We start from the raw sequence: 14,598 nt of genomic DNA, 5'->3' as shown, positions 1-14,598 counted from the left end.
GACTTTTGTGAATAATTCTGCCCTGAACATGATTGTACAAAGAAGTTTGAGTCTCTGCTTTTAGTTATTCGTTATTCTCTGTATTCACCCAGAAGCAGAATTGCTGGATCATATGGTAACTCTATGTTTAATTTTTTGAGGAATTGCTGCACCATTTTCTATAGTGGCAGCACTATTTTACATTCCCACCAGCAATGCACAAGGGTTCCAATTTCTCCACATTCTCACCAACATTTGTTTCTATTTATTTATTTATTTATTTATTTATTTATTTATTTAATAATAGCCATCTTAATGAGTGTGAAGTGGTATTCTCTTTTTTTTTTTGAAGTGGTATTCTCATTGTGGTTTCTATTTTATTTTGTTAAATTCATTTAAAGATTATTTGAGAGATAGAGCAGGGCAGGGAGGTGCAGAGGGAGAGGGGGAGAGAATCTCAAGCAGACTCCTTTTTGTTTATTTTAAGATTTTATTTATTTATTCATGAGAGACAGAGAGAGAGAGGCAGAGACATAGGCAGAGGGAGAAGCAGGCTCCCTGCAAGAAACCCAATGTGGGACTCCATCTGGACCCCGAGATCACGCCCTGAGCTGAAGGTAGACACTCAACTGCTGAGCCACCCCGGTGTCCCTCTAGCAGACTCCTTGATGAGCGTGGAGCCCAAAACAGGACTCAATCCCAGGGCTTGATCCCATGATCCTGAGATCATGAGCTGAGCCAAAATCAAGAGTCTGATGCTTAACTGACTGAACCACCCAGACGCCCCTCTGTTTTATTTTAAATTACTGAAAAATTTAAATATACAAGAATGATTTTTTATTATATGGTTTTTGTTTTGAAATTTTATGTAAATGGTATCAGTATACTATTGTAACCTGCTTTTTTTTATCCGACATTAGATTTTTGTGATTTAGCAATGTTGACACATATAGATTTATTTCATTGTTTTTAACTGCTTTATAGTATTTCACTGGATGAATAAAATTGTATACTCTATTCCCACATAGAGGTGATTAGATCATTTGTAGTTATCCCCTGTTACATAGAAGGAATACAGGATTGGTCACTTCTGAACATGAAGGAAAAGATCTCTACCACTGGCATGTGCATCTTCTTTAGAAGGCTTACAAACTTTAGAAGTTTTCACGTATTTTTTCCTAGATGGTTGTACCATTTACACTTATCAGCAAAGGAGTTTCCATTTCCTTATGCCCACATCCACACTTGGTTTATCAGATCTTAATTTTTGTCCATCCCATAGATGCCCAATGAGATCTCATGATTGTAATTTCCATAACAATCTCATCACATTACAAGGGAGGTTGATTTGATTTGTTGTGGTTGTTAGAGTCTTCAGAATTGCCTGTTCATATCTTTTGTCCATTTTCCTATTAGGCTATTTCTTTTAAACATAAGATATCTACGAATTTTTTTCTTGGTTGTATGGGTTACCAATATCGTCACTTGCTCTATGGCTTGTCTTTATATTTTGCATACAGGGTCTTTTGAGATAGAGAAGATTTTTATGCAGATAGTTATTCTTTCCCTTTCTGTTTTTTTGTTTGTTTGCTTTGTTTTTTAAACCTTTTTTTTTAAGATTTTATTTATTTATTTATGATAGACACAGAGAGAGAGAGAGAGACAGAGACAGAGACAGAGAGAGAGACAGAGACACAGGCAGAGGGAGAAGCAGGCTCCATGCACCGGGAGCCCGACGTGAGACTCGATCCTGGGTCTCCAGGATCGCGCCCTGGGCCAAAGGCAGGTGCTAAACCGCTGCACCACCCAGGGATCCCTCCCTTTCTGTTTTGTATGTTTTATACCTTGTTAAAGAAATCGGGATCCCTGGGTGGCGCAGCGGTTTAGCACCTGCCTTTGGCCCAGGGCGCGATCCTGGAGGCCCGGGATTGAATCCCACGTCGGGCTCCCGGTGCATGGAGCCTGCTTCTCCCTCTGCCTATGTCTCTGCCTCTCTCTCTCTCTCTCTCTGTGACTATCATATTAAAAAAAAAAAAAAAAAAAAGAAATCATCCCCTTTCCCAGTATCATAAATCTGTCCTTTTATGTTTTTTTTTTTTTTTCAAATGCCCCATAGTTGTTTTGCTTGTTCCTTGTGTTGTGTACTGACTTGTTATGATTTCAAATCCACGATTTGAAAACTAGTTTGGACAAAGTTGTTTGTGGTTCGAACTTGTTTTCATGAAATTGTTTTGAAGTTGGATATTAGAACTTTCTTATCGAACTCTAGCACCTGGAGTGGAGAGGACCAGTACGTCATCGACACCATGGTAACAGCTTGCTGTGGGGCCCATCACATGGTGGACTATTAAACTTTAAAAACCTCATGGGGCACCTGAGTGGCTCAGTGGTTGAGCGTCTGCCTTTGGCTCTGGTCGGATCCTGGGGTCCTGGGATCAAGTCCCTCATCAGGCTCCTCACAGGGAGCTTGCTTCTCCCTCTGCCTATGTCTCTACTTCTCTCTCTGTGTCTCTCATGAATAAATAAATAGAATCTTTTTTAAAAATTAATTAATTAATTAATTAAAAAAGAAATAAAAACCATGAGGTATGACCAGCCACTCAAAAGTATTTGGCCTGGATAGGGCTACTCTTTGCTGATACAAATAGTTCTCTGGAGATCTTGAGACACTTATTCTTGCTGTTGCCAGGCTCCCTTGGTCAGCAGTGGTGTTAAAACACATAGCAGACTCAGAAAGAGAAGGGACACTGCTTCTGCCTTAGTGAGGCTACTTCTCCTAGGTAGTGATGGTGCAAGCTGCGTAGCAGCCGCTGCAGTAATAATCTTCAGAGCAGCTAGTTGCCTGCCAACACTGGCACTGTCTTCCACTAGCTACGTGCCCCAGCAGTGAGTGACCTACCGAAGCAGGCAGCTGATACCCAGATTTTATTTATTTTTTATTTTTTTAAAAAGATTTTATTTATTTATTCATGAGAGACAGACAGAGGGAGAGAGAGAGAGAGGCAGAGACATAGGCAGAGGGAGAAGCAGGCTCCATGCAGGGAGCCCGACATGGGACTCATCCTGGGACTCCAGGATCACGCCCCTGGCCGAAGGTGGCGCTAAACTGCTGAGCCACCCGGGCTGCCCTGATACCCAGATTTTATTTTATTTATTTATTTTTTATTTATTTTTTTTAGGATACCCAGATTTTAGTTGGAAGGACTGACAGTATCAAGAACCAACTCAGAAAGATATATCCCAACTACTATTGGACTTTATTTCTTTCATCTTCCCTTTGCCTGAGCAATAATGTAATTAATCACTCATTGGTTTGGAATATGTTATTTCTTTTTTGGTGTATTAAGAGACATTATCTTGTATGCTATTGGCTTGTGAAATATTATCATTATAAATTATAATTCTTACAGTGAACCTGTGTTAAAGAAATGATTGGCAAAGACAAACTCAGTCTCTGAGCATAGTTTGTCCTGAGCAAAACACCCTGTAGTTCTTTAGTTCTTCTGGAACTTATTTGGAGGCCTACTGTAGCATAGAGATCCACTTTATCTTTTCCATATGGATGGCCAATGGTCCCCAAGCCAACTGCTGAAGAGTGGGTGCAGTCTCCCCACCCCTAGAACATTCTAGTCTCCACTCTGATGTGGGCTGGCTTCTAGCTGCTCTTCTGCCCCATTGGGCTGTCTGTCTGTCCCTGTCTGGTGAGCTTTCTCTGGGAGCTAGTGCAGAGACACTGGCAAAGACACCACTGCCAGGAATCATGCTCAGACGAAGTTTTTTGTTTTCTTTTCTCTCTCACTTTCTCTTTTTTTATGAGAACTCGGCCACTCTCCAGCCCTGGCCGCCAAGAATCCTCTGGGCTTCTTTAGAAAACTCTGGCTTGCCCCAGGCCTGTCCCCTCTGAGGCCTCTGCTCTGTTTCCCTCCCCTCACCCCACTCCAGCCTCCCAGCCCACTTCCTCTACTTGGGCCAGGCTGCTGGGGGTGTCCCCCAGAAGGACGGGCAGCCTCACCCTTTCAGGAAGGGTCTGAGTGCTCCCTTGGAAGTCTGAGCTCCTCCTTGGGGCTCCCTTCCCCTGACAGAACTGCTCCTAAGGGCTGACTGTCTTCAGAGGCTCTGCTAGGCTCCACTCTAAGTGCCCAGGTGAAGAGGAAGGCTCTCATCTCTAAGATGAGAGTAAACTTGCCAAGCCTGCCCTCCTTCTGAGTCTGGAACAGCTGTCTGTTCCTTTAAAATAATACGCTGTAAGCAGTTTATGAACACTTGTGAGATGAGGGAGTTTAATTTCAACATTTTCTTATGATTAGTAACAGTGCCTTGCTCCTCCTTCTAGCTTCTCTAAAGTGGGAAAACTTCCTTCAAATCCTAGTTTATAGGCAAACAGGTTAGAATGTGTGACTTGATCTGAGTTGGAGAAATTGTGAGGTGGGTTTTCTCGAAGAATTCATCTCTGACCAGCCAGAGGCTCCTCCTCACCCTTGGAAATGGGTTGGAGACACACCTACATAGAGAACTGAATGTAAATCCTCCCAGTTATCAGTGGATTATACTTTCCATTTCTGCTGAGAACTGACCCATCCATGTTGATTCAATGAGATAACACATGAGCATCTAGCATAGTGCCAGACTCATAGAAAACATTCAACATACACCAGCCACTGTTGTGATTATCCCTACACAGTCAAATCTGAGGTAAAACTAGGCTGTTGCTACAGACGAAAGATCTTATTCAGGGTAAAAGCAAAATGAGTGGTGGCTTTGAATAAATTTCAAAAAATTTAAAACCTAATTATTTATCACAGTCCTACAGATACCTTTTCAGATCTCACTTCTATTGAGATTGAGCAAAAGGGCCAGCTTCATGGTCTTTCTCATGGGTTTCAGATCCAGAGTCTCAAGGTCATCACCCATGGCTTGATTATGGAGTGCTGAGTTCAATTTGCTTGGCTCCATGTTCTCTGATCCAGGCTACGATAATATAGTGGGATGTGGCATTCCTTTGTCTGAGGCTTTGGCTTGACTCTGATAATAAATGCAGCATTTGTAAACTAACAAGTTTGTTATATGTCCTAAGCCTCTATTTGAGATTCGAGGTTGGGTAAAACATTATTTTGGCTGTATCTTCATTTCTGGCCTTTCTTGGACACTTGGCCTACAGGAGCACAGGTGTGTTGGGGGAGGTAAAGAGGCAGAGGTATGAGGTGTGGAAAGGTGCGATATGAGGTGTTAGGGGTTGGGGGGAAGAAAGCTAGTTAGAGCAGCTTCAGTTTATGAGACTGGGATCCTTTTTTTTTTTTTTTTTTTTGAGACTGGGATCCTATGACCCCAGGGGGGTTAGCCTTTTTTTTTTAAATTAAATTAAATTAAATTTTATTTATTTATTTGACACAGAGAGAGTACACAAGCAGGGGTAGCAGTAGGAAGAGGGAGAAGCAGGCTCCCCACTGAGCAGGGAGCCTGATGCATGGCTGGACCCAGGACTCTGGGATCATGACCTGAGCCCAAGGCAGATGCTTAATCAACTGAGCCACCCAGGCACCCCTGGGGTAGAGTTTCTTAATAAAAAAGAAAAAAGGGGGAAGCTTTGCAGTTCACACTGGGCCGGAGTTACTCCCGTCACGAGGGACGGACTATAGCTGGGTCAGCGGCGTGCGGCCTGCAGCATTGGCTTGTGGTCGCAATGACAATCCGAAACCTTTTCTGAATGGATTAACAGGAAAGCCAGTAACGGTGAAACTGAAGTGGGGAATGGAGTACAAAGGCTACCTTGTGTCTGTAGATGGCTATATGAACATGCAGCTTGCAAACACAGAAGAATACATAGATGGAGCGTTGTCTGGACATTTGGGTGAAGTTTTAATAAGGTGTCATAATGTCCTTTATATCAGGGGTGTGAAGAAGAGTAAGAAGATGGGGAAGTGAGAGAATAGCATCTTTTGTGGGGAATGTTTTTTATATATATTTCTAGACAATAAACATTTCTTTTCAACTTGAAAAAAAAAGGAAGAAGGAGGAGGAGAAGAAGGAGAAGAAGAAGAAAACAAATAGTAAAAAAATAGGTAAAAGGAATAAATGGTTCTTGATAAATAAAAAACGTAAAATGATAGTCTCACTAGTAATCAGAAAAATACAAATTTAAGGCAAACTATTAGATAAAATTTAAGGATATCTAGTGTTGATGAGGGTTCTGAGAAATGAGTGCTTTTATACAGTATTTTTATACACCACGGAAGGAAGTTTAAATGAATACATTCTGGAGGATAAACTAGCAGTTCTCTGGATATGTAAAATCACATAACCTTTGACCAAGCAATTATGCTTCCAGGAATCACCTGGGTCCCTGATAACTAGCGACATGTGTTATGCACCAAGATGTATATATAGGGATGTGTGCTTCAGCAGTGTTTATAATGCTGAAAAGCAACCTTGCTGTCCATGTGTCCATCCATAGAGGTGTGTTCAAATAAACTTACATTATCCCTGTTAAGGAACACGAAAGAGCCATTTTTAATAATATAAGGTAGAGACGTCTATCATCAGGATGAAAGGTGGGCAACACATTGTAGGTGACAAAAATAAGTTTTGTCAAAAAACAAAAGTTTTTTTTTAAGTGCACATGGAGGAAAAAAAGGTGAGTGTGTGTGCACATGTGTTGAGGGGGGCTGATGGTGTGGAAGAAGCAGTACATGTGCAGGCTGGATGTGAGAGATAGTATGTTGAATTTAGGGTGAAGGAGGAAAGTATCAGATAGTGAACTGGAGAAGTCAGCCAAGACCCAACCTGGATGTGCCTTGCAAAACAGGAAGTTGCTGAAGGTTGCTGAACTGGGCTGGAGAAAGATCCCTCCAGCATCAATAACACAGGTATGGAGGAGTAAAGCAAGGGACAAGGTTACCAGCCAGGCCTGAAATGAGCAGGGCCCTGCCCAAGTTTGGAGAGGAGGAGACCAGGGATGCCTGGGTGGCTCAGTGGTTGAGCGCCTCCCTTCTGCCCGGGGCATGTTCCTGGAGACCCAGTATTGAGTCCCACATCAGGCTCCCTGCATGGAGCCTGCTTCTCCCTCTGCCTGTGTCTCTGCCTCTCTCTCTCTCTCTCTCTCTCTCTCTCTCTCTCTCATGAACAAATAAATAAAATCTTAAAAAGAGAGAGAGAAGGGGACCGATTCAAGAGACACTGAGGGGGGAGGATCTCTAGGAGTTTCAAGATGACTGATTATGTAATGGGGGTAAGGGAGAGGAAGGAGTGTGAGCGGACAGGTCTCAATCATTGGGTGATTACTGAGACCCAGAGAAGTCAAGAGGAGTGTGGATGCAGGTTGAGTTTGAGAGGCCTGGGAAATATCCAAATGGAGCTAGGGGACCATAGGTGACAGAATTCTCAGGCCTAGAACTAAATGGCAAGCTCTAAGATGGAGAGTGAGCTGTACCTAAGTGGCAGTTAAGGCCATAGGTGTGAATAGGGTCACTCAGAGAAAATTCGTGGAATGGGATGGTCCTAGGCTGGAAGAGGACTGGAATAGAACCTAATAGAATAGAAAGCATGCATTGCAAAGACAAAATGAAGGAGCAATCAAAAGCAGAAGAAAAACCAGTGTGTATCAGTGAGGTTGGGTTGCCTACTCACTTCTGGCAGAGCCCTGATTTTGTTCTGCATTCCACTCTTCTTCCAAGTGGTTTGGCAATAAATCCTGATTAATCCAAGCCAATTATGGTCATCACAGTTTCCTTGCCAAGGACTGATTTAGGAAGGGACATATGATGCAATTCAGGTCAATGGGGATGTGAGGAAAGGCTCTTGGGGGCTCCTGGGAAAGGTCTCTTCCCTGATTAGAAAAAGACATACAGGAAGAGACACACTCTGTTCTTCAGCTGCGTGTTGTCATGTCTGAATATGGCACCTGGAACTGCTACAGTCGGTTTTTAATGTGTAGAGGAGGGCATCTTGAGGATAAGCCATCGTATTGAGGGTGCTAGAGCAGAAAGATGAAAGGCACCTGGGTCCCAGATGACATTGCTAAGCCATGAAATTAATCAATCCTGGAGCAGCACCATAGCTGGACTTCTTAAAATGTAGGATTTATTTTAGGGCACCTGGGTGGCTCAGCCAGTTAAACATCAGACTCTTGATTTCAGCTCAGGTCATAATCTCAGCGTCGTGAGGTCAAGCCCCACATGGAACCCTCATGGAGCCCTCATGGAACCCCACATTGGGCTCTATGCTCAGCACAAAATCTGCCTGGGATTCTTTTCCTCTTCCTCTCCCTCCCTTCTCCTTACCTTCTCCCTCTCCCTCCACTCCTCCTCCTGCTCACAGGAACATGCTCTCTCTCTCTCTTTCTAAAATAAATAAATAGGGGATCCTTGGGTGGCGCAGCGGTTTGGCGCCTGCCTTTGGCCCAGGGCGCCATCCTGGAGACCCGGAATCGAATCCCACGTCAGGCTCCCGGGGCATGGAGCCTGCTTCTCCCTCTGCCTGTGTCTCTGCCTCTCTCTCTCTCTCTCTCTCTCTCTCTCTCTCTGTGTGTGACTATCATAAATAAATAAAAATTTAAAAAATAAAATAAATAAATAGATTAATTAATTTTAACATAGGATATGTTTTTCCTTATGGTTTAAACTATTTATAAAATCTTTAAAAAAAAAAAAAGGATACCAAGAATAAAAGAAAGGGGTAGGCAGCCTGGGTGGCTCAGCAGTTTAGCACTGCCTTCAGTCCAGGGCCTGATCCTAGAGACCTGGGATCGAGTCCCACGTCAGGCTCCCGGGGCATGGAGCCTGCTTCTCCCTCTGCCTGTCTCTCTCTCTCTCTCTCTCCCTCTCTCTCTCTCTGTCACTCATGAATAAATAAAAAATATTTTAAAACAATAAAATAAAAATAAAAAATAAAAGAAAGGGGCATATGTATCACTATGTCACAAATTTTAAAAATATATTGTAACAACTGTATTTCACTGTAATTGGTGTTCATGGTAGTTTTGTGTATATTGCATGCATTCAAATACATCATCCACAAGGCAGCCAAAGGCACCCACAGTGTGAAAAAGGCTAGGAGCTCTGGCTGCAAAGGCAAAGAGAGAAGGGGAAGTTTGTACAGTGGAGATGGAAATGGGGGGTCCTGAGTACCCTGCTTTTTTGAACATGGGAGAGGTTTCCATGTGGCAATACTGCAGGCGCAGAGAAGGGACTCTGAGAGCCAAGGTCCCTGAGGAGGCTGGAGCTATTGGGATGCAGGGCTCAGGTGGAGGGATTAACCACAGGAAACTTTTCCCACAATAAAAGGGAGGAAAGGATGAGTGTAGATAAAAATAAGTGTTTTGGTGGGGTGGCAGTGGGGGGCAGGAAGTTGAGGGGGCTTCTATTTTCACTGTCAAGTAGGAGTAAAGTTATCTGCTGAGAGTGAGAATGACGGGAGACGATAAGGTAGGGAGCAGAAGAGGGCTGACAAGGACAGGGAGAGGGACCACTGGCCCCCCACCAGGTTGTCATGGCAACTGTGGGCGTGGGTGTTCAGCTGCTCAAGTGTAGGAGTCAGAGGGCAGAAAGTCAGCTAGAGCCGGGGCTGGGGTTTTACCAGGAGGATGAGGTGAAGATCAGGGGAAGACAGGAGGGACCTCCTTGTCCAGCAGCTGCTCGGACAAGCAGGTTAAGCAAGAAGGGGCGGCTAGCTTGGAATAAAATCAACATTAGGAGGAAGAATGGGACAAAGGAAAGGCAAAAGTGGAGGTGCAGGAAATGGTAGTATAAGAGGGAGCCCATCAAGTTGAACCTGGGTGGTTCAGTGGTTGGTTGTCTGTCTTCAGCTCAGGTGTGATCCTGGGTCCTGGGACCAAGTCCTGCATTGGGTTCCCCACAGGGAGCCTGCTTCTCCCTCTGCCTGTGTCTCTGCCTCTCTCTCTCTATGTCTCTCATGAATAAATAAATAAAATCTTAAAAAATAAAAGTTTAAGGTTAAGTAGTTCACAGGATGGCAAGTGCTGAAGTCTGTCCATTGCATGAGTGACAAGGAGAGCAGTAAAGGGCATTAGAGCTGAGGACGTCAACTCCAGTCGGGGCCATCCAGATGGATGTAGAAGTCACCTAGGAGGAAAGTGAAATTTAGAGTGGAAGGTCTAGTGGAAGAGTGATTTGGAAATAGGTACATCATTGGAACAAGTGGTAGAAGAGTCTAATGGTGGTGAATAGTGTGTGCCTCGAGGGAGGAGGAGGGCTTTTACAGGAAAGTAAAATAGTAATCGTCTAAAAGCAGCAATAAGGAGGGATGCCTGGATGGCTCAGTGGTTGAGTGTCTGCCTTTGGCTCAGCATGATCCTGGATCCCAGGATTGAGTCCCATATCAAGCTCTCTGCGGGAAGCCTGCTTCTCCCTCTGCCTCTGTCTCTGTGTCTTGCATAAATAAATAAATCTTTAAAAAAAATAAAAATAGCAATAAGGAGATAAGAGAATACCTATCCACCATGAGGTGGAGAATGGGGAGACATGCTCCTGCTGTGTAGCCAGGGCTTTAAAAAATAATGAGCTTTTATTAAAGAGGCTGGGGGTGTGTGTGGGGGAATCCCTGGGTGGCTCAGAGGTTTAGCACCTGCCTTTGGCCCAGGGCATGATCCTAAAGTCCCAGGATCAAGTCCCATATCGGGCTCCCTGCGTGGAACCTGCTTCCCCCTCTGTCTATCTCTCTCTCTCTCATGAAAAAATAAATAAAATCTTAAAATAAATAAATAAAGAGGCTGGAGAGAATCAGACAGTTGTGCCCAGACCTGATCTAAGACAGTGGCTTCCAATCCCGCAAGATAGTCCCCTCCCATGCCCAACCCCAACTGAGAGGCATTGGCGAACCAGCAAAGGCCTATTTGGTTTCATGATAGTGGGGGTGGGGGATCCTGGCATTTGGTACCCAGAGATCAGAGATGCTCAATGTCCTGCAGTGTGCAGGAGAGGAAATGTTTGCCCAGGATGCCCATAGCGCAGTGAGGAACTGTTCTGCCCAGGATGCCCATAGCGAATCCCATCACACACTTTACGGAGGAGGAGGATAGGATTCAGAGAGCTGAGATAAGTATTTAGGTCTTGGAGCTTCTGTAGTCTTGATATTATATTAAGTTCTATGTGTATGTCTGAGGTCACTGTGGTAATTAACGTTGGTTGGCAAATCCAACCCCCTCTCCCTTGTCACATCTCAATGATGGACCTACGGTTGCCTCAGTTCCAGCCACTGGAAGTTAAGCAGAAGTCATGGAGTAAGACTCCTGGGACAACTTTTTCAAAAAGGCTAGTGCAGCTGGAGACCCCTGCCTCCTTTGCTCTGCTCCTAGTCTTCTGCTTGGAACTTGGTCCAGCAGCCAGCTTGTACCCATGAGCATAAAGGCCACACATGAGTGATGGTGGAACACAAAGATCGACAGGCCAGGTGTCCTTGGTGGCTTCCTGATAGATGCCCCAATCCTGGACTGCCCAACTCTAGACTTACCAAGTGAGAAACACAAACTATACTATTTCTTTAGCCTACTGTTAATTGAATGGTCTGTTCATTGCAGCTGAATGTCATAGGGCCAGTTAGCAACAGTTGAGGCCAAAGCCATTTTTTCTCTCTTACAACCTAATAGCCTTTCCTTGATAGCAGCGGTTCTCTAAGTGTGGTTTCCAGACAAGCAGCGTTGCCTGGGAACTTGTCAAAATGCAGAATTTCTAAACTTTTGAAACAGAAACCCTTTATTTTCTAGAGCTTCCACTGTTTTCATATTTATGTTGACATTTTTGGTCCATTTTGTCTCTACTAATGTTTTTTACACTATTAATACATCCCTCCAGCTATGCCAGGCTAGGGTTTTTGGCTAATTAAAACTATGTAGGCAGGGTGCCTGGGTGGCTCAGTTGGTTAAGCACCTGCCCTTGGTTCAGGTCATGATCTTAGGACTCTGGGCTCCCTGCTCAGCAGGGAGTCTGCTTCTCCTCCCTTTGCTCTCCCCTGGCTTGTGCTCTCACTCTCTTGCTCTCAAATAAATAAGTAAAATCTTTTAAAAAACCAACTATTTGGGACGCCTGGGTGGCTCAGGGGTTGGGGGTCTGCCTTCAACTCAGACTGTGATCCTGAGTCCTGGGATTAAGTCCTGCACAGGGCTCCCCACAGGGAGCCTGCTTCTCCCTCTGCCTGTGTCTCTGCCTCTCTCCCTGTGTCTCTCATAAATAAATGAATAAAATCTTTTTTTTAATTAATTAATTTATTTATTAATGAGAGACACAGAGAGAGAGAGAGAGGCAGAGACACAGGCAGAGGGAGAAGAAGGCTCCATTCAGGGAGCCCGACATGGGACTTGATCCCGGGTCCCCAGGATCACACTCCGGGCTGCAGGCAGTGCTATACCGCTGCGCCACCGGGGCTGCCCCTAAATGAATAAAATCTTAAAAACAACAACAACAACAACAACAAAAAACACAGCTATTTAAGCACAACATAATATATAGAGATGTTGAACTATTCACTATGTCATAGACCTGAAACTAATGTAATACTGTGTGTCAGCAATATTCAAATAAAAGCAATATTCAAATAAAAAATTTTGGGGATCCCTGGGTGGCTCAATGGTTTAGCGCCTGCCTCGGCCCATGGAGTGATCCTGGAGTCCCGGGATCCAGCCCCGCATCAGGCTCCCTGCATGGAGCCTGCTTCTCCCTCTGCCTGTGTCTTTGCCTCTCTCTCTCTCTCGAATAAATAAAATCTTAAAAAAAATTTTTTTAAACAAGACTACTTAGGAGGTTTATTACAATTAAATGTAAGGGCCCCTGGATGGCTCAGCGGTTAAGCTCTGCTTTCAGCTCAGGGTGTGATCCTGGATGTGATCCTGGAGCTCAGGGATCGAGTCCCACATCGGGCTCCCTGAGGGGAGCCTGCTTCTCCCTCTGCCTATATCTCTGCCTCTCTCTCCCTCATGAATAAATAAATAAAATCTTTTTAAAAATTAAATTTAAAAGGTTTAAAGAATTAATTAAAAATTGGGATGTTTGGGTGGCTCAGCGGTTGAGCATCTGCCTTTGGCTCAGGTCGTGATCCTGGGATCTGGGGATTGAGTCCTGCATCGGGCTTCCTGCGAGTAGCCTGCTTCTCTCTCTGTCTATGTCTTTGTCTCTGTCTCTCTCTGTGTCTCTCATGAATAAATAAATTAAAAATCTTTAAAAAAAAAAAAAGGACTTGTACACCCAATGTATATAATCTCTACACCCAATGGGCGCTCAAACTCATAACCCTGAGATCAAGAGGCAAATGCTCTACCGACTGAGCCAGCCAGGCACCCCTCATCTTTTAGCACTTGTTATGAATAGTTCTTGTTTGTGTGTTTTAGAGCTCCTGTTTTCTTAGTCCTGGCCTGCCTGCCCCCCTGGGTCCTTACCTCTCAAGTTTAAGACTGGCTGTTGACTGGAGAGCCTGCAGATCTCAGGAGATCCCTTTGTGCAGGTTCTCAACGGCAATTCTGTGACTGTTCTGAGCATTCCCAAGTTAAAACTGTCAGAGTCCCATCCCTGACTCACTTCGTCACCACCTATAAACTATTAGTGATAGAAGGAAGTCAGCTAGTGTGTTTTCTGGATTGATCAAGACCAAACAGGCTGAAGCAGTGCTCCCTGGTTGAATCACCCTGTAATCAAATAAGGAGCTGACAAACAAAAGAGCCCTGGAAAGAATCTGTGTCCACTTCCCTCTGCCGCAGCTCCTCCGTGACCCAGAAACGATACATAGCTTAAGGTGGTTTTTCTGTTAATCACAGGTTGAGGCAAAGTCATTCTCAAACTGTTCTCACGTGTTGGAATCAAAGCAATTTATTTTTTTTTAATTTTTATTTATTTATGATAGTCACAGAGAGAGAGAGAGAGAGAGAGAGGCAGAGACATAGGCAGAGGGAGAAGCAGGGTCCATGCACCGGGAGCCCGACGTGGGATTCGATCCCGGATCTCCAGGATCGCGCCCTGGGCCAAAGGCAGGCGCCAAACCGCTGCGCTACCCAGGGATCCCATCAAAGCAATTTAAATCTTATCTTTCCGGGGCAGCCCGGTGTGGCTCAGCGGTTTAGCACTGCCTTTGGCCCAGGGCAGAATCCTGAAGACCCGGGATCGAGTCCCACATCGGGGTCCCTGCATGGAGCCTGCTTCTCCCTCTGCCTGTGTCTCTGCCTCTCTCTCTCTCTCTGTCTCTAATAAATAAATAAAATCTTAAAAAAAAAAAAATCTTATCTTCCCTCATCTGAATTGACATCTGTGTGACATGTTTCCTCCTCCTTGGTGTATTTTAGAAATGTTTGAGGGTATAGCGAAAAAGATGTTAGACTCTGGTAGCCTTTGCTTTGTTAATGTAGAGATGCCTTTTATCTTTTTTTAAAAATATTTTATTTTTAAGTCATCTCTACATACAACATGCAGCTCAAACTCACAACCCCGAGATCAAGAGTCACATGATTCACCGAATCCCCTACACACCCCAAGGTGCCTTTTTTTAAAGGAAGAAATAAAACTGTCTTTATTTACAGAAGATATAAGGCATGATTATATGTAGAAAATGCTAAGGAATCTACAAAAAGCTATGAGAACTAATAAGTAAGTTTAGAAAGATTACAAGATACACATAAGTCAATTA

At 44.2% G+C, this 14,598-nt stretch overlaps 1 pseudogene; it reads left to right on the top strand.

Moving 5' to 3' along the window:
- Positions 1-5,175: 5,175 nt before the first annotated feature.
- On the top strand, positions 5,176-5,909 carry LOC144286211 (small nuclear ribonucleoprotein F pseudogene; annotated as a pseudogene).
- Positions 5,910-14,598: the final 8,689 nt, after the last annotated feature.

This window comes from Canis aureus, chromosome 16 (assembly GCF_053574225.1).
Source record: "Canis aureus isolate CA01 chromosome 16, VMU_Caureus_v.1.0, whole genome shotgun sequence".
Taxonomy (NCBI): domain Eukaryota; kingdom Metazoa; phylum Chordata; class Mammalia; order Carnivora; family Canidae; genus Canis; species Canis aureus.
Note: the sequence above shows the minus strand (reverse complement) of the source record. Positions and strands in the feature narration are given on the sequence as shown.